The 19,750-nt window shown below is 43.0% G+C and overlaps 1 protein-coding gene across 1 annotated transcript in view; it reads left to right on the forward strand.

Annotated features, from left to right (window-relative positions):
- The first annotated feature begins 280 nt into the window (after positions 1-280).
- The window catches only part of ANGEL1 (angel homolog 1), a 112,944-nt gene continuing 93,474 nt past the window's right edge, over positions 281-19,750 (forward strand). Inside the window, exon 1 of the mRNA XM_043988012.1 lies at positions 281-370. The gene's annotated coding sequence lies outside the window, so the exon portion shown is untranslated. The remainder of the gene's footprint in view (positions 371-19,750) is intronic.

Below are 19,750 nucleotides of genomic sequence, written 5' to 3' on the forward strand. Positions count from 1 at the left end.
TGATTTCTGTTCATTGCATTGTGTACTATTCTCCAGGGTCTTGTGAGTCTCCTAGAATCTAACAGGAAGCCTCTGGGTTGGAGGGAGGTGGCAGGAGAGTCACAGTTGTTTCCTCCCAAAGCCAATGCCAACATCTCTGCAGGAACATAGTCTGCCCCACAGCTAATAAGTGACCACCACCTACTGGATGCACCAATACCAGAGATGCTGTCTCCATGGCAACTGGTACCTTTTTCTCATATGCTTCCTCCCTTTCTCTTTTCCGAAGCAGAGTGTTAAAGGAACAGAAACACTGAATCTGGACTTTGGAGTGGCAGGTTTCCCTCCCCCAAGCTGGTGCCAGCAAGAAAGAGACAATACCACACCCTGGGTATGTTTCAAATTGAATTCACTACCAAACAGACTGAGAAAGAGATTAGACTAAGAGATGACTGGAAGATCCATTCTCTTCTGACTCTTTAGAGAAGTCAGTCTTTTCTAACATCTTTGTACTAGTCACTGCTTGGAATGACAGGTTGTCAGAGCCTGGGTAATGATGTGGGTGAAAGAGACAAACAGGCCAACAATCAGATCTAGAGCCATAGGCACGTATGTGCGTGCGTGCGTGCGTGCGTGTGTGCGTGTGTGTGTGTGTGTGTGTGTGTGTGTGTGTGTATTCATGTGTCTGTATATTCTTATGCAATTAGAGTAGATTTACAAAGTGTTAGGAGCTGACTCTCATCATATAGCTGTCTACGTCTGGGTAGTGCTTGATTTGGGCAAGAGGCTGGGGGAACATTAAACAGGAAAAGGATCAAAGAATATGATATTGGTGGGAAAAGTACAAATTCAGGGAGGTATTGATTCGTTAATTCATGCATTCATTTAGTACCTACTGGGTGCAGAACGTTGGAAGTAGAATTTAGAATAAGTCACTGTCCCTGCTTTCATGATATTTATGATCTAGTTGGTGAATAAACACAAAACAGATGTTGGGAGGCCCCATGATGGGATGGATAGAGGACTGGACTTGGAGTCCAGAAGCCTGGTAGAGCCAACCCCCTACCAAAACAGGGGAGCTTGGAAGAGGGGTGGTTTTGGAGAGAAAGATAATGAGTTATAGCCAGGTGAAACACTGGATTGAGCATTATTAGACTTGGAGTCAGGAAGATCTGACTTTCAGTCCTGCATCAATCAGACCCTCACTAGCTGTGTGAACCTAGGAAAGTCACTTAGCCTCCGTTTCTTCATCTCTAAAATGGTCATGATGATAGTGGCTACTTCATAAGGTTGCTATGAAGAAAAAAAGAGATAGTATATATATACACTATAGTATATATATACATATACTAGTGTAGATATACTATAGTATATATACATATACTATAGTATGTATATATAAAGATAATGTAAAGTACTTTGCAAACCTTAAAGCATGAAATAGTATTATCATTATTATATTAAGTGCTTTGCAAACACTAAAGTACTTTACTTCTTGTTGTTCAGTTGTGTCTGACTCTTCATGACCCTATTTGGGGTTTTCTTGGCAAAGCTACTGGAGTGGCTTGCTATTTACTTCTCCCTCTCATTTTGCAGAGGAGGAAACTGAGGCAAACAGGGTGAAGTGACTTGCCTTGGATCACATAGTTACTAAGTGTTTGAGGCTGAATTTGAACTCAGGGCTTCCTGACTGCAGGCCCGGGGCTCTCCCTACTGTTCCGCCTTGCTAGTATTATATGAATGTTAGCTATTATGATTAAATTCAAGGGATTTAAAAAATTTAGATTCAAAACAAATGATTTGCAAGGTTGAAAGGGCAAATTTGTTATTAACAGGTGTGATCAAGGAAGGCTTCATAGAGGAGTTAACATTTGAATTGGGATTTAAAGAATGGGAAGGAATTTGACAGGTAAAGAATGGGAAGGTACATGAGTGGTAGGATGCATGTAGCTTGGGGGACACATCTAGTGGCCCAGTTTGGCTGTTATATAAAATGGTAAGGATGGAAATAATGTGAGATAAGGCCAGAAATGGAGGGTGGCACCAGGTTTTGAAAGGCCTTGAATGCCAGATAAAGGAGCATAGACTTTACTTGGAAGGAAAGGAGCAAGTGAAGATTTTTTGGATACAGGAATGATATGACCAGAAATGGTAAGATTAACAACAGATGCTTTTATTCCTTTGTTTTATGTTTTATGTTTTATGTTTTTGTTTTTTGTTTTGTCTTTTCTTTTTTGTGGCAATGAGGGTTAAGTGACTTGCCCAGGGTCACACAGCTAGCAAGTGTCAAGTATCTGAGGCTGGATTTGAACTCAGGTTCTCCTGAATCCAAGGCCAGTGCTTTATCCACTGCGCCACCTAGCTGCCCCTGTTGCTTGTTGTAAATGATCTATTACTTGGCTATTGTAGGAATCCTTGCTCCTAAAATTCTTCAGTGGTTTCCATTTACCTACAAGACAAAGTGGCAGATCCATTGTAGAGATAACTTGTTGTTGTTCAGTCGTTTCAATGATGTCCCACTCTTTGTGACCCCATTTTGGGATATTCTTGGCAAAGATAACTGGAGTGGTTTGTTATTTCCTTTTCTAGCTCATTTTCCAGATGAGGAAACTGAGGCAAACAGGGTGAAGTGACTTGCCCGGGATCACACGAGGCAGATTTGAACTCAAGAAGACTAGTCTTCTTGACTTCAGGCCTGACACTCTACCAACTGTGCCATCTACCTGCCCACTTTAAGGTTTACAAAGTGCTTTACATATATTATCTCATTTGATCCTGACAACAATCCCAAGAGGGAAGTGCTATTCTTAACCCTGTTTTACAGACAAGGAAACTGAGGTTTTGATAGGTGAAGTTATTTGCCCAGGGTCACACAGCTCATAAGGGTCTGAGGTAGGATTGGAACTCAGGTCTTCTTGACTCCCCAGCACTTGATCCACTGTACCACCTATTTAAAATGCATTACTGGGGCAGCTAGGTGGCACAGTGCATAAAGTACCAGCCCTGGATTCAGGAAGACCAGAATTCAAATCTGGCGTCAGACACTTGACACTTACTAGCTGTGTGACCCTGGGCAAGTCACTTAACCCTCATTGCAGTCCCCCCCCCAAAACAAAACAAATAAAATTCATTATCTTTTCCCCCAAACCCAACCCTCTTCTGAATTTACCTATTTCTGTATGGAGTTCCACCATATTTTGGGTTTCAGTGTTATCTTGAACTTTTTATTCCCTGAAACTCCACTTTTCCAATTAGTTGAAAAATCTTGCTGTTTCTACTTCTACAATAATATCTCATGCTTCTGACCCCCTTCTCTCTACTCATACAGCCACTGCCTCAGTTCAGACCTGGAGTATTATAAAGGCTTCTGAATTGGGCACCCCTGCCTCTAGTCTCTCCCAATTCCAATTCTGCCTCCACAGAGCTGCAAAAGTGATTTCCTTGAAGCCACAGATCTGACCATATCACTCTCCTATTAAATAAACTTTGTGGTTCCAACCTTTTTTCTCTTGGATAAAATATAAACTGATCAAATAAAATAATAATATGTAAAATGCTTTGCAAACTTCAAAGTCCTATATAAATATCAGCTAAATGTTAACTATTATTATAAATTCCCCTCTGGCTTTTAAAGCCATTATTCAATCTGTCCTTAATCTATCTTTCTAACCTGGTTGGTCATTACTTCTTTTCTTGCAATCTAAGAGCTTGCCAACATTTTCTCTGTTTTTTCTTCTTTTTTTCACATATGGCGCTCCATTTCTTTTCTTTTCTTTTCTTTTCTTTCTTTCTTTCTTTCTTTCTTTCTTTCTTTCTTTCTTTCTTTCTTTTTTTTGGTGAGGCAATTGGGGTTAAGTGACTTGCATAGGGTTACACAGCTAGTAAGTGTCAAGTGTCTGAGGCTGGATTTGAACTCAGGTCCTCCTGAATCCAGGGCCAGTGCTCTATCACTGTGCCACCTAACTTCCCCAGGTGGTCCATTTCTTGCCCCCTTGATTTTGTACTGGCTATCCCCCAAGCTTAGAATGCTCTCCCTCCTTATCTTGGTCTCATAAAATTCCTCAATTCTTTTCTTTTGTTTTTTTTGTTTTTTGTTTTTTAAGTGAGGCAATTGGGGTTAAGTGACTTGCCCAGGGTCACACAGCTAGTAAGTGTTAAGTGTCTGAGGTCAGATTTGAACTCAGGTACTCCTGACTCCAGGGCTGGTGCTCTATCCACTGCACCACCTAGCTGCCCCCTCATTTCTTTTAAGAGGCAACTCAAACACCATCTTTTATCTACAAAGTAGATGGGAGATCATCTGAAAGGGGAAGGCATTAGCAGCTTGGGGGTTGGGGAGGGACAACCAGGAAAGATAGAGAAAATGCAGAAAGAAGTTGAGCTTAGAGCTGAGGTTTGAAGGAATTCTGGGAAACTAAAAGGTAGACCATGCTAGACATGGGCACATCCAGGGTGAAGGTACAGAGATGGGAGATAGAATGTCATGTTGAATAACCATCAAGTATGCCAGTGTGGCATGCCACAAGAGAGACAAAATGTAAGAAGACAGAAAAACCACATAGTGGTCCTCAAGAAATGTTGGTTGAATGAATCCTGAATGAAACTGGATTTTTCAGATGTAAGAGTTAGTATAGGGGCAACTGGGTGGCTAAGTGGATAGATCAGCCACCTGAATCTGGCCTCAGACACTTACTAGCTGAGTGACTTTGGGCAAGTAACTTAACTCTATTTGACTCAGTTTCCTCATCTGGAAGATGAGCTGGAGAAGGCAATGGCAAACCATGCTAGCATCTTTGTCAAGAAAACCCCAAATGGGGTCACAAAGAGTCAGACATTACTGAAGCAAAAGGATTAGTATGATAATAGCCACATTAGATAAGCTTCCTGTACCTAACAAACAAGATAGGAAAATGGAATTTGAATTACTAGGGAGTATATTTTAAGATACACAAATAATCTTTTGAGACATTGGTAAACTTGGAGTTAAAGGAGGTGATGGGACTGTTTTTAATTTTCCTCTGAGAGGCTCTAGTCGGGGGGAGGTGTTGAGGGGGCATGGGTGAGAAGAGTTGAAAAAGAATTCTCATTTAGCCATTTAGAATGTTTAGAATTCAATGAAGGAAGATTGTGGTGTTCTGCTCTCCGAGGAGGCCAGAATGATGAGGGTAACAGTTCATATAAAGACATTCCTTAGAAAAATGAGTGGGATGGCCATGGATCAGACCACCTAAAAAGTAGAGAGAGGGCAGGACAAGAGAAGAAAATAGATGACTTCTTGCCTCCTCCCTCCCTCCCTCGCTTTCCCCTCAGCTGAGTCTAGCCTTGCCTAATTTGTAGCAGGCTTTGTACTTGTTTATTCTATGAATCTATTAAGGTACCTATAGATTCTGGCTCAGGCTACTCTAGAAACTGGTTTTTAAAAATCAGATGGCATTGGGAAGTTTTCAAGACAATGGTAGTTGGGAGCAAATAGAGTAAGGGGTGTGGAGGGCAGTTTTTCAGATTTATTTCAATCAAGCGCCAATTTCAGTCCTTCATGAAATCCCATTTTCCAAAATCTCATCCATTATCCCCACTCTGGGATGTATATCTCTGGGAGTTCCATACCTAGATTTTGTGCCCATTGGACAGCTTGGTAATTCTTCTGGACTGCAATGGTGGGACAACCTGACCTTTTTCCTTTTTACGGGGGGTGGTAGGGAGTATCAACTGCTCATAGGATGCAGAACTGGAAGGGATTTCAGAGGTCATCTGTTTCATCCCCCCAATTTTACAGATGAGGGAACCTCTGAGCTCTAGGGAGGTTAAGGGACTTTTTCAAGGACATACAGCTTCAGAGGTGAGATCTGAATCAGGTCCTCTGACTCCAGAGACAGTGTACCTTCTACCTCAGTTTTGTTTTTCTTTCTTTCTTTCTTTCTTTCTTTCTTTCTTTTCTTTCTTTTCTTTCTTTCTTCTTTCTTTCTTTTCTTTCTTTCTTTCTTTCTTTCTTTCTTTCTTTCTTTCTTTCTTCCTTCCTTCTTTCCTTCCTTTCTTTTTTGCATTGGTTTTATTTTATATAATAAAAATTATCTATTTAACATTTCTAATGCTCTCCATATTTTCTTTGGTCCTTATTTCTTCCTTACAGGAATTTCTGCAATCTCAATGTGGAAAGGGGTGGGGAGGGTTTGGAGGTGGTGGGGGGGGGTGTCTTATAAGTCTGTAGCCATGTAAAAGTCAAATGTATTTTAGAAGAAAAAAAAAAAGATAAACTTGGATTTGGGAATTCGTTTCAAACCCTGGCTCTGATATTTCTTAGTTCTTCCTGGCTTTTTCTTCTATAGCTGCTTAGCAGAACGGAGTATCTCATAGGCTCCAGATAGGACAAAAGAGCTCTCAACCGGCCCTTACCAGGGAGAAACTCTCTAGTTATTCCATCCAGTTATATGCCAGTAGGGGGACCCCGATGAGATGAAGAAGCTGGTACCTCAGTTTCTTTATAAAATGGAGATAATAGTAGCACTTACCACACAGGGTTGTTGTGAGAATCAAAAGAGATAATATTTGTAAAGCATTTAGCACAGTGCCTGCCATACTTGATACTCCTTTCCCTCCCCTCCCCTCCCCTTCCCTTTCTCCCTTCCCTTCCTCTGTACCATGTTACTATCTGCTTGGTATCACTAGATTTAGGAAGGATGTGATGTGGGAGTGGAAAGCTTTCAGTCACTTTCATTATCATGGTCTTTATTGTTGTTTGTTCTCCTTCTTGAAGAGAACCATGACATTGGGGTGATGTCATGACTTGCAGTGAATTGGATTTAAGTGAGGGAGGGCTGTGTGAGGTCACCAACTCCATTCTCTCCTCCTCCAGAGCTATCTGGGTCCAGCAGTATGATATTCATTAGTGCCACTGGAGATGGTCCTGGATGTCTGGGGTAGTCGGGGTTAAGTGACCTGCCCATGGTTACACAGCTAGTAAGTGCCAAGTGTCAGAGGCTGGATTTGAACCCAGGTCCTCTTGAATCCAGGGCTAGTTCTCTTTATTCATTATGCCACCCAGTTGCCTTTATCATGGTCTACAATGAACAAACGGCTAGTCTCCCTTCATTACCTCATAAATACCATCAACGGTTAAATTCCTCTTGATTCCTCTCTATTCACTCTCTTGCAGTGTAGTCACTTAGCAGAGGGAGCAGAAAGGGCTGTATGGGTGTTGAGAGTTGGCTGGGATGCTTGTGGGTGGCAAACTGGAGATGTTTATCATGAGAAAAGAAAAGATGATGGGGACCTGAAAGCTGTCTTCAAGTATTGGAAGACAGAAAAGGGACTAGACTTGCTTTACTTGGCCCCAGCAGGCAGGACTAACTAGAAATAATGGGCAGAAGTTGAAGAGAGACAGACTTCTGTTGGATGCTCAGAAATACTTTCTAACATTTTTTTTGTCACCACTCCTACCCCCCAATTTGAATCAGAGATTTCATCAGTAGAAAATAGGGACTCATGGCCTTTTATGTGTCATGGTCTACTCGGGAGGTCTGGTGAAACCGCTGGATGCCATCTCAGAATAATATCTTTAAACACATTTTAAAAATACACAGGATTGCAAAGGAAATTAAATATATTGAAATACAGTTATATATACATGCATATATGAACATACATATATACATATATGTGTGTATAAACACACATACATATACACACACACATATATATAAAATTTCTGACCCCAAGTTAAGAACTTCTGCTTTAGAGTACTCCCGGTATGGAGTACTCCCCCCCCCAACTGATGTGAATCATCATCTCATCTGCAACTTAAAGTCATTTAGCATTTAGGTGGTGCAGTGGATAGAGCACCAGACCTGGAGTCAGGAGGACCTGAGATTAAATCTGGCCTCAGACACTTATTAGCTGTGTGACCCTGGGCAAGTCATTTAACCCTGTTTGCTTCACTTCTTCATCTGTAAAATGAGCTGGAGAAGGAAATGGCAATCCACTGCAGTATCTTTGCCAAGAAAACCCCAAATGGGGTCAGGGAGAGTCAGACAGGACTGAAAAAAAATGACTGAACAACAACAAATTGGAATGAGCTGCTTCTGGGAGTAGTCACTTCCCTCTTCCTAGAGGTCACAGGATTTATATTAGAAGGGACCTTATTGATTGTCTAGCCTGGATGAGGAAACTGACATACAGATGTTAAGTGACTTGCTCAATGTCAAAATGGCAGAGATGATAAAGACAGAAGTAGCTACTGGGCTTGGTGGATAGAGCACAGGCCTGGAGTTAGTTCAAGCTGCATTATCTCTCTCTCTCTCTCTCTCTCTCTCTCTCTCTCTCTCTCTCTCTCTCTCTCTCTCTTAGTGGCATGCAATGTCAATAGGAGAATGTGGATCAAAGGGAATACAGCCATTCTCCTCTCCTCCTCCCCCTCCTTTCCTGGTGTCAGGGTACAAATGAAAGAGAATTAGGATTTGTTGAATTCAGCGACTTAGAGCGCCAGCTGGAGGCTGCCAAGCTCTCTTAAACCCAACCTGCCTGATCCTTCCTAAGCCCTATCCATTTTATGAATCAAAGAAAGGCAAGCAGCATTGATATCCCGGTCACTGGGCAATGGGCCTGCCAATCAGGGTAGTAGCCAATGGTCGGTAGAAGGTGGTGATCGATGGTAGCTAGGTCTATTTACCTAGAAAGAGAGCCCTTCCTTATGGCATTATTTGGAGCTATTTGGAGGGATGATGGGGACAGGTCCTAAGAGAGTCCTTTCTTGCCAGAAGGGTTTAGTTCCTAAAATCTAGTGTGTCTAGCTTGGGAGGGGGCAATCTCCTTGGCACCTAAGGGGGAGACGATGGGAAAGGATAATTAGCCATCTGTGACATAGGTAGGAAGGAGGAAGGGAGAGGAAGAAAAAAGGGATATAGGAAGGGGAAGAAAGTGCAGAAGATGGGGAAAAGAAGTGTGTTTGATGAAGAATGGTAAGGAGAAGGTGACAACTATAGTTTTCTCTGGTGTGACAGAGTCATAGCCAAATCATCATTGCTAAGTTAAGATGGGACTGATCACAGCTGTTTCAGGGACTGTTTTTGTTTAAGAACTGAACACAACGGTGTCTGGAATCTAACTCGTACCAGCTGGATAGAGCCAATTGTTAAATTCTCAGTGTGAGCATTCACACCTCAGAAACTGGCAACACTAGGATTTGGGGCTTGATTTATTGTTTTGTTGATTGTCTAGAAGTAAAATGTTGGAGAAAATGTTAATAATGAAAATTAAACATAAAAGAGTGTTTGCTTACATTTTCCCTTCAGAAATCTGGTTGTTAAACATTTACCAGCCCACCACTGGCTAGACAGCAGAGCCGGCCATGAATGAACTACTGAAGTAGTTGAGTTTTTCTTCCCTGAATAAAAGAATCCCCAATTTAGAATGTGAGGACTTGGGTTTAAAACTTGCTTATTACCTGTGCAACCTCAAATGAGCTACCTTACCTCTCTTGGCCTCATTTCCCCCATCCATAAAGTGAGGTCAGTGGGACTGAATGATTTCTAATGTCTCCATAAACTCTAAATCCTAAGATCTCTCCTTTCCCCCCCCTCCTCCCTTTTTAGGGCTGCTCCATTGCTTCCCTAAATTCTCTCTCCCCTTCCATCTAGTGGCTCAGTCCTTAAAAGCTTTCTTCTGAGGTATCAATTAATCTCTTTCAGGAGCCCCAAGGTATTAGGTTTGGAGGTTCCTTACATATTAATAGGGGACTCTGAAAACCCCCAAATCCTCAAGTCTCTGAGGAATAGATCTCTAATGGTGAAATGTGAGGCACAGTGACAAGAAAAGCGTGAGATATTTGGGGGGGGGGAGCAGTGTGGTCCGCTTGGTGACCTCAAATTCAGAATACGCTCAGCAAGGTATAGTAGTAAGAATGCCGGACCTTAAGTAAGGATACTTGGATTCTAAGCCCTGTTCTTCCATCAATTTGCTATATGACCTTGGGCAAAATGGTTCTCTCAGATTCATTCTCTGTAAAACGAGGGGGCTGAACTAAAATAGTGCCTCAGGTACCGTCCAGCTCTGACGGCCACCTCGGAGCCGCCCTGCTGGACAGATCCTTTCTGTGCTTGGAAGCCCCACGTGTCCTGCTTAAGAACAGCTAAAGAAACCCTTTTCTTTCTCTGCTAAACACGCAACATGCAACGTTCTAATCTGGCCCTGGGGCCTCCGCCCTGGCTCCTCTCATGAAGAGCCTGTGTGAAACTGGAGCTGAGGAGAGCCCTGGTCCTGGCCCCTCAGCCCCTCGGCCCCCCTCCCTAGCCTGCTCATTTCCCGGCATCTCCTTGCAGGGAGCTGGGCCCCTTGCCCTGCTCCAGACGGCCTCTGCCCTGGGCCAAGAGAAAGAGCAGCGGGGGAGGCAGCCGCTGGAACGGGCGCAGGGAGCTGGGCCCATAGTAAGGGGGATGTGGGAACAAGACGGGAGCCAAAGCCGGCCCCGGCCAAGGCAAACTGGCCTGAGCAGGAGAGGGAAAACAAAGCAAGACAAAAACCAAACATTCCTGAGGAATTTCTGAATTAAAAGCTGGAAACTGGAGGCCAGATTTAGTCTGGGGACTCTGATGCCAGATCTTAAGCCAAAGCCCTTGTACAGAGCCTGTCTTCGTGCTCTGAGGTCTGGGCCTCATCTCCACCCTCCTCCCCTCCGTCCTCGTGCCCCTCCTCCTCACCCCTCCCTTTCCCTTCCCCACGACCATCGAGTCATCTTATCTTCTCCGTATCTCCCCCCCCCCAACACACCGCACGACATGGACAATTAGAACTGGAATGGACCTAAAAGATGATTTTTGTCCTCCCCCCTTATTTTATTTTGTGGGGCAATGAGAGTTAAGTGACTTGCCTAGGGTCACACAGCCAGTAAGTGTCAAATGTCTGGGGCCGGATTTGAACTCAGGTCCTCCTGAATCCAAGACTGATGCTTTATCCACTGCACCACCTAGCTGCCGCCGCCCCCCCCCACCACCATTTTTTGATCGAGGAAACCGGGGCCCCTTTCACTTTTTTTTTTTTAAAACCTTCATCCATCACTTCCTCTACTCTGCATCCAGATTCATCTCCCCTCCCAGCTGGTTGGAAGGGGTAATGTGTCTGTTATCTTCTCCCCTCCTTCTTCAGCAGTACAGGTTGTCCCAGATCCAAAGTTGTGAGGAGTTGGCAGCTTCTCCGCCCTTCTGGGGCCCCGTCATTCCCATCTTGCTCCCCAGGGAAGCAGCTTCCTTGGATCTGAAAATTATTTTGTAAACAATCACAGAAAGTCTGTTTGTCACAGGATGTGGTCATCTTTAGACTTGGCCTCCCTCTCGCCATCTCCCCCCATCAACAGGCAATAAAACGTAAGTCTGGCCTTGGCTGTCTAAGGAACTCAGGCAGACATGCTCCTGGGGTGATCCTATCTCCATCCTATCTCCATCCTCCTGGAGTGATCCTAACCATCTCACAGTTACGTAATCTTCCCTGGAAATGTGTGATGGCTCAAATTGTTCTTTCTTCCTGGACTCAATTAGCATTTATATGTCCTTTCTTTCTTTTTTTTTTTTTTTGCGGGGCAACAGGGGTTAAGTGACTTGCCCAGGGTCACACAGCTAGTAAGTGTCAAGTGTCTGAGGCTGGATTTGAACCCGGGTACTCCTGAATCCAAGGCTGGTGCTTTATCCACTGGGCCACCTAGCTGCCCCCTATATGTCATTTTAAGATTTGGGAAAAAAAAAACTTTAGCCACATGATCTCACTTGATTGTCACAACAACCATTTGGGGAAGATACTATGGTTATCTCCATTTTACAGATGAGAAACTGAAGGCAGCAGAAGTTAAGTCACTTGTCCAAGGTCATACTGATAGTAAGTACCTGAGGCAGGATTTAAACTCAGTCTTCTCTCACTCCAAGTACAAAACTCTATCCATTGCACATCACTTAACTGCCTCTCGGAGAAACTAAGGCAGCTGTGAGCCCTTTTGCCCTTCTTGTGATGAAATATGATAGGACTGTAATTAGAGCTGGAGGGAATCTTAGAGATGATCTAATGCTACTCTCCCATTGTATATATAAAGAAACTGAAGTGCAGGAAAGTGGAATGACTTACATGTGGTTACCTAGGCAGTAAGTAGGAAAGGCAGGATCTGGATCCATATCTTTTGACTTCAGATTCATTTTTTTTTTTGTCATGATATCACATTGCTTCTACAAAAGGACCAGAATGCTGTGAATACTGTGGGCAGGAGAACTTGGTGTGAGGGACCCTAATGTCCCTGAATCATAGTATCTTTCTCTGGCCAGAAACTCTCAGTGGACTGAGGGGTTCACCTTAGTCCTACAGACATCAAAAAGTCAAGTCCTCCAACAGGATTTGGGGAAGGAAGAGTATGTCTAAGAAGGAGGGGGGATTCCTTTAATTTTGGCTCAGAGTTCAGCCCCTTCCATCTGTTCTCCATTAGCATCCTTCCATCAGCTGAGAGAAAAGGTGGAGGGCGTGGAAGGGAGTGATTGCAGACCCATGGTCCCTAAGCTCAGGGAGTTCACTCACACTGGTTTTACTTGAACCTAGACCAGGCCCCTCCAACAAGTTGGGAGGGGGTTATTTTTCTTCTTGGTTGTGCAGCTGGTCCAAGACAGGAGTAGCATTAGGTTACTGTGCTTTGGTGAGCTGGAGAGAAAGAGAGAGGGAGAGAGCGAGGAAGAGAGACAGAAACAGAGAGACAGAGATAGAGAGAGACAGAGACACAGAGATACAGAAACAGAGACACAGAGAAACAGAAAGACAAAGAGACAGAGACAGAGAGACAGAGAAAGACAGGGACAGAGAGAGACTGTATGCTCAAGAGCCAGAGCTAGCTGGGCCAGGATACTGACTAAGGACCTTTGTCTAATTGGAGACCTGTCCCAGTGGGCAGGTTGGTAACTGGATAGAGAGGTTATGTTTAAAATGGTGACTGGAACACTTTCCCCTCACATTTTATAGGCTGGATCTCTAGGTCTTCTTTTTTTTTTTCTTGTCTTTTTTGTTTGTTTGTTTGTTTGTTTGTTTGTTTTTAGGGCAATGAGGGTTAAGTGACTTGCCCAGGGTCACACAGCTGGTGTCAAGTGTCTGAGGCCAGATTCAAACTCAGGTCCTCCTGAATCCAGGGCTGGTGCTTTATCCACTGCGCCACCTAGCTGCCCCCTGTATATAGATTTTCATGTACTTCAAGTTGGCCAAACTTCTGGGTCTCCTCTTTTCTTGGTGAAACATCCTCAGTTGCATCAATAGATCCTCAAATGAAATGAAGGCTTCTTGCTTTGTGGACGCTGAACTGCTCTCAGCTACCATTCAGCAAGCCTCCTCCTCCTCTTCAGGGCTCTCTGCTGCTCTCTGCTACCATTTGCTACAGTGACTACTAAGTAAAGACTAGAAAGCCTCTTCCTAAGCAAGCAAACCCTAAAACTCTTTGAGCACATAGCCAAGGGCTATGCTAGCTAGTCAGGAAGCCAAGAAAACCCATCAGAATGCCCCAAATTAAGATTAAATGTATTTTTGGACCACTTTATTCCAGGTGCCAATTTGAGGTCCTTAACCCTAACCAATTATCTGATTTGAAGATAGGATAGCTCCTTTTTTTGTTGTTGAGTTTTTTCAGCTGAGTACAACTCTCCATGATCCCATTTGGTGGGCTCTTGGCAAAGGTACTAGAGTGGTTGGGGCAGCTAGGTGGCACAGTGGATAAAGCACCAGCCCTGGATTCAGAAGGACCTGAGTTCAAATCTGGCCTCAGACACTTGACACTAGCTGTGTGACCCTGGGCAAGTCACTTAACCCTCATTGCCCCACAAAAAAAATAAAAACCAACCAAACAAAAAGATACTAGAGTGGTTTGCCATTTCCTTCTCTAGCAACTGAGGCAAATAGGGTTAAATGACTTGCCCAGGATCACACAGCTAATAAGTATCTGTGGCTGGATTTGAACTCAGGTATTCATGACTCCAGGCCTGGCCCTCTATCCACTTTGCCACCTAGCTACCCCATAATTCTTCTAACTCCTTTTAAATCCCTGATTTCAATCCCTGCATCCCCCAAACCCACTTCAGGGATTTCACTTGACAAAACTTCACAAGAGTTAGGCGGTATTGCAGAGACAGGGGTCCTCACAGCTCCAGTAATTTTCCCTGATTGGCATCTAAATAAACCTAGGGACAAGAGCAAAAAGCCAGGTGAAATCGACAGGACCATTAGCCTCTGTCTTAATTTTACTTTCTTGTCTTTATTGTGCACGTCTGTCTACAACAGAATTGCTGACTTGCAAACCTTGTTGGTCTCCTTACAGAAGAAAAGTATGACAATCCCTGTCCTTGAGGAAGTAATGACCTAGTTGGGAAATTGAATACATACAACATAGATAGATGATAGATGGATGGATGGATGAAGCATTTATGAAGGTTTTACTATGTGAAACTGCAAAGTAGCACAGTGGCTAGAGCACTGGACTAGGAATCAGGAAGACTCATCTTTATGAGTTCAAATTTGGCCTCAGACACTTACTAGCTGTGTGATCCTGGGCAAGTCACTTAACCCTGTTTGCCTCAGTTTCCTCATCTGTAAAATGAGCTGGAGAAGGAAATGGCAAATGACTCCAGTATGTCTGCCAAGAAACCCCCCAAATGGGGTCACAGAGAGTCGGACATGACTGAACTTTAAAGTGACTAGTATGCCAGGTACCGTGCTAAGCATTGGAAATATAAATACAAGCAAAAACAAAGATAATCCCAGCCCTCAAAGAATTTATATTCTATCTAGTAGAGGAAGACAATACATAAAAGTGGAAAAGCAGGAGGGAATGGGAAAGATGCCAGTGATGAGCTATGGTGGAGAGATGGTTTGGGCAGTCATGGGCCAGTCTGCATTTGAAGGGAGTGTGATTGCTGGCATAAATACTTCCTCAAATGGAGATTTGGAGAGGAACTTGCCAAGCAGTGGAAGAGGCTATAGGAATGAGAGGTTGAAGAAAGACAAGGGGACCAAAGTGGAGAGATGGTTTAGGATGTCACGAGCTAGGGTCAGATAAAATAAGAACCCAGTGAGCAAAACTGTTAGTAAGCTGCTTCTCTTTTCTGGGTCTCAGTTTCTTGACATGTAAAATTATTCAACTTTCATTCCTTATTAATCATCTCTCTAAGGTTCTGAATCTCATGATCCTAAGTAAGTCCTCTAGTTCTCGCTGATTTAGGGACACCAACACCATCATCCCACGAAGCCATCTCAACCCTCATTTCCAAATAGGCAGAAGAGGTGGATTCAGTCTAGCCCCCAAGTCGGTCCAGTGAAGGAAGAGTCCTAACTCTTCATTTTCATGCATATTCCTGGATTGGATGTAGTTGTCTCTTCAAAAGAATGTCTACGTTTGAAGAGTCTGCATTTAAGACATACAGAAGCTATTCAAAAGGATCTAACATTGGGTCCCAAAGTCTATGTATAGCATACAAGTTCCTTGAGGGCAGGGGACCACCTCGTTCTTGTCTTTGAATTCCTACTGCCCCCCAAGGTGTTTGGCGAGTAGGGAGTGCTTAACAAATGTTTGTTGATTGATTGGGTTTTGGCTTCCTTTTCCATGTCTAAAGAACCGGGAGGAAGGAAGGAAGACAGATTTCTCTTTCAGAAGGATGTTAGCTCCAAAGAATTAAACACATGCTAGAAGTTCAAAGGAGCCATTCTCAATTATCACCCTTCCTTCACTAAGAGGCTCTTTTGAAGAGAACCAGCCTCAAGGGGTGACTCTTTCTTAGGGAAAATGGGATTTAGCATGAGAAGGGACTTTAGAGATTATCTAGTCCAAGTCCTTCACTTTATTTTATTTAAAAAAATAAGTTTTATTGATGACTTTTGTTTTTGCATCACAATCATATCCAGATATATTATCCCCTCCCCCCTTCCCCAAGTAAGCCAGTCCTTGGTACAAAGCAAAATATTTAGACAAAACCAATTGATACTGTCAGACACCTCTGAAAGTGTATGAAACATTCCCCACCTGTAGTCCTCCACCTCTCTGCTACAGGAAGAGGGCTGTTTTCTCATCTCTTTTCTGAGTCCAAGATTGGTCATTACAATTTCTCAGTATTAAGCTTTGGTTTAATGTCCTCTTTGTTTATATTGTGTCATCACTGTTTATATTATGTTCTTGGTTCTGGTTTCTTCACTGCATCAATCATATAAATCTTTTTATGTTTCTCTAATTCTTTACGTTCATAATTTCTTATAGCACACTAATGTTCCATTATATTCAACGGGCACTTATTTTAAAAAAACCCCGAAACTCTAGTGTTGTTGTTGGTTTTATTTATTTGTGCTAACACAAAAATGCTATGGATATATTTGTTATCTATGAGACAACTCCCTAATTTCAAATATAAAGAAATATAAGGCAAGGGAGATAAAATTATTTGCCCATAGTCACACACTTAGTAAGCAACAGAGTAGGGATTCAAATCTATGTTCTATCCAGTGCAATTTTGCTATGCCTAGAGCAGCCCTTCCAATATCTCTTAGTGGGCATAGTGGGTAAAGCATTGGAGTTGGAGTTAGGAAAACTTGAGTTCAAATCCTACCTCAGATACCTACTAGTTGTGTGGCCCTGGGGAAGTCACTTAACCTCTCTCAGCCTCAGTTTCCTCACTTGTTAAATAGGAAGCTAGACTAAGTGGCCTTTACGCTCTTTTCCAGCTCTAATAATAGTTTTCTGAAAAACACTTTGAAAATGATAAGTCATGGGCAGCTAGGTGGCGCAGTGGATAAAGCACCGGCCCTGGATTCAGGAGGTCCTGATTTCAAATCCTGCCTCAGACACTTGACACTTACTAGCTGTGTGACCTTGGGCAAGTCACTTAACCCTCACTGCCCCGCAAAAACAAACAAACAAACAAAGATGAGTCATTTGATTTGCATAACAACCATGAGAGGTAGGTACAATTATAATTTTATAGATGAGGAAACTGAGGCAGAAAGAGGTTCAGTGACTTGTTCAGGCTCACACAGCTGGTAAATGTCTGAGGCTAGGTCCTGTGCACTAGCTACTCAGAAGGCTTCCTTGAAGCCTTTCAGGTATGACAGAGCACCCTTGTCTCCCAAAGCCTGCCATTTGGATCTGTTTTCAAGACCCTTGAGAAATATTTCAGTTGGGAGAGCTGGTTTGGCCCTGTTTTTTTTTTTTTTTTGGCCCTGTTTTAAAAATTCCTCTTATACAAGGAAAGCCTGGAAAAGCATTGAGCGTACCATGAACTTGTGAGAGCAGATTGCCCTCTGCTGGAAGAACTGGAGAAGAGACAGGAGCCGATCTGCATAGTCTGTGGTCTCCCAGACCTGAGTTTAAGTTGGTGAGCTCCCTGGTTTTGATGCTTTCCATAGGGTTTCTTCCGACTTTAAATTCTGTGATTCTGTTGTTTTTTCTCTAGGTCTCAATTTCCCTACCTATAAAAAGAGGAGATAGTTACCTGCTGTGATTCTAGATCTTTGTTCAAACATGTGGGGAAACTGCTGAACTGCATGTTTATAAATTTCTGTATGACATGATGGTGTATGAGAAAAGGTGCTAGATTGGGAACTAGAGGGCCCAGGTCAATTCCTGACTGCCCCTTGCTACTCGTGACCTTTAACAAATCATTTACCCTTTTTGGGTTTCAAAGTTGTCCTAGAGGACTGCTAAGGTCCATTCTGACTCAAAAGTTTTGATAACCAGTTCAACATGTACTTATGCACTTTGCATTGGTGTATGAATGCAAAGACTGATTCATTCAACAAATATTTATTAATAAAATATGACGTAGTAAGAGGTAGTATTGTATAAGTGTGGACTTTGGAGTCCAAGCGCTGGAATTGAAGTCAGCAAGACCTTTGGACATAAGTCACTTAAGGTCCCAGAGTTTCAGGTCACTCTAAAGTCTTGTGAGCTGTCTCAATGGAAATAGTTCTCCCATCAACACGGACCTTTGACGTGTCCTATGGGCCAAGTCAAGTAGAGAAGTATTTCTTAAGTAACCCGCTGCGTGTTAGGCACTGTGATAAGTCATGGACATACAAAGAAAGGTAAAAAACAACCCCTGCTCTCAAGAAGCTCACAGTTGAATGAGGGAGACAACATGCAAATAGCTATATACAAACAAAATAGTGAAAGACTGAATTGTGGATAATAACAGAGAGAAGGCGCTAGCATTAAAGGGAACTAGGAAAGATTTTGTATAAAAAGTGGGATTTTAATTGGCTGCTGATCCAGAACAGAGTGTTTCTACAAAAAGTTTGAGCAGTTGATTTCTCTGTCTCTGTGTCTGTCTGTTCCCTGGTGGCATCCAGGTGAGGAAAGGGCATTGCTCCCTATGTCCTACCTGGCTAACACATGCCCCTCTGTTGTTTTTTCCTCTCTCTCCCGTGTTCATCCTTTCTTGATCTTAAATGAGCCTGTTCCAGAGGTAGAACAGATAAGATTACTACCTGGTAAGCTTTGAAAAAACAAGAGAGTCATCATAAGTCTGCAGTCAGCAGTAGAATTGACTTGGTAGCCACAGAAGGTGAATCTAGTGAGGAGTCAGCCCTGAGGAGTGACCGACCTGCTTGAGCCAGGCCAGCAAGGAGCCTGTCCAGCTGAGCAAGGGAATGACAAATCTATTGGCTACACATATCCTAGAAGTGAGCTTGGTAGGGGTTCTGTGAAGGGAGAAAAGGGACTTAGGGCCAGGAAGTACCCCACTTCCCCTCTCCAGGTAGAGAGGATTGTTCCACAATAACCACTTTTATTTTGAGTCCCCTCTTCCCAGGAACTGAATGTATATCTCCCCAATTTAGGGAATGTTGTTATACTTTGGTCTTTGCTGTACTTTCTTTTTTAACATTTTTTTTTGGGGGGTGGGGCAATGAGGGTTAAGTGACTTGCCCAGGGTGACACAGCTAATAAGTGTCAAGTGTCTGAGACTGGATTTGAACTCAGGTCCTCCTGAATCCAGGTCCAGTGCTTTATCCACTGTGCCACCTAGCTGCCCCCCAATGTCTTTTCATTGAGATTACCTTAAATCTACTCTCTATGTAGCTTGCACATGATTACCTGCAGATTGTCGCCTCTATTAGAATTTAAGCTCCTTGAAGTCAGAGAATGTGTTTTTGCCTTTCTTTATATGGCCAGCACTTTGCACAGTGTTTGGTACATATTTAAGCACTTTAATAAATTGTTTACTTGATTTGACTTTCCCTTAATGGCTTCTCCTAGCTCTAGTTTTTAAAATCTTCAGTTCTTCTATTGCTGATATTTTTAGCTTCTCCATTAGGGAGATCTCTAGTATCTTAGACTGAGTTGGGGCAGTGGGGATAAATAGATTCTAGATTCTAAGAGTCCCAAAAAACTATCCCAAGCCTTCTGGGCTTAAGCTTTGTAGAAAGTAGATTCACACCTGTCCTGGATTCAGGAGGACCTGAGTTCAAATCTGGCCTCAGACACTTGACACTTACTAGCTGTGTCACCCTGGGCAAGTCACTTAACCCTCGTTGCCCCTCACAAAAAAAAAAAGAAAGAAAGAAAAAGAAAAAGAAAAGAAAGTAGATTCAAAGCCTTCCTAACCATGAAGGATAGACTCCTATCAAGGACAGAAATGGAAAGAAAGGAGAAAAATAGCCACTCCTTCCCCACCTCAAACTCTCCAGAAATCATTCTGACAAGGGTAATATCAGTAGACAAAATCTAGGAAAGTCCCAGCCTACGGCCATTCTACTGTCCCTACAGACCTTTAGCAGCCTTGAACTTTTG

This window comes from Dromiciops gliroides, chromosome 2 (genome assembly GCF_019393635.1).
Source record: "Dromiciops gliroides isolate mDroGli1 chromosome 2, mDroGli1.pri, whole genome shotgun sequence".
NCBI lineage: Eukaryota > Metazoa > Chordata > Mammalia > Microbiotheria > Microbiotheriidae > Dromiciops > Dromiciops gliroides.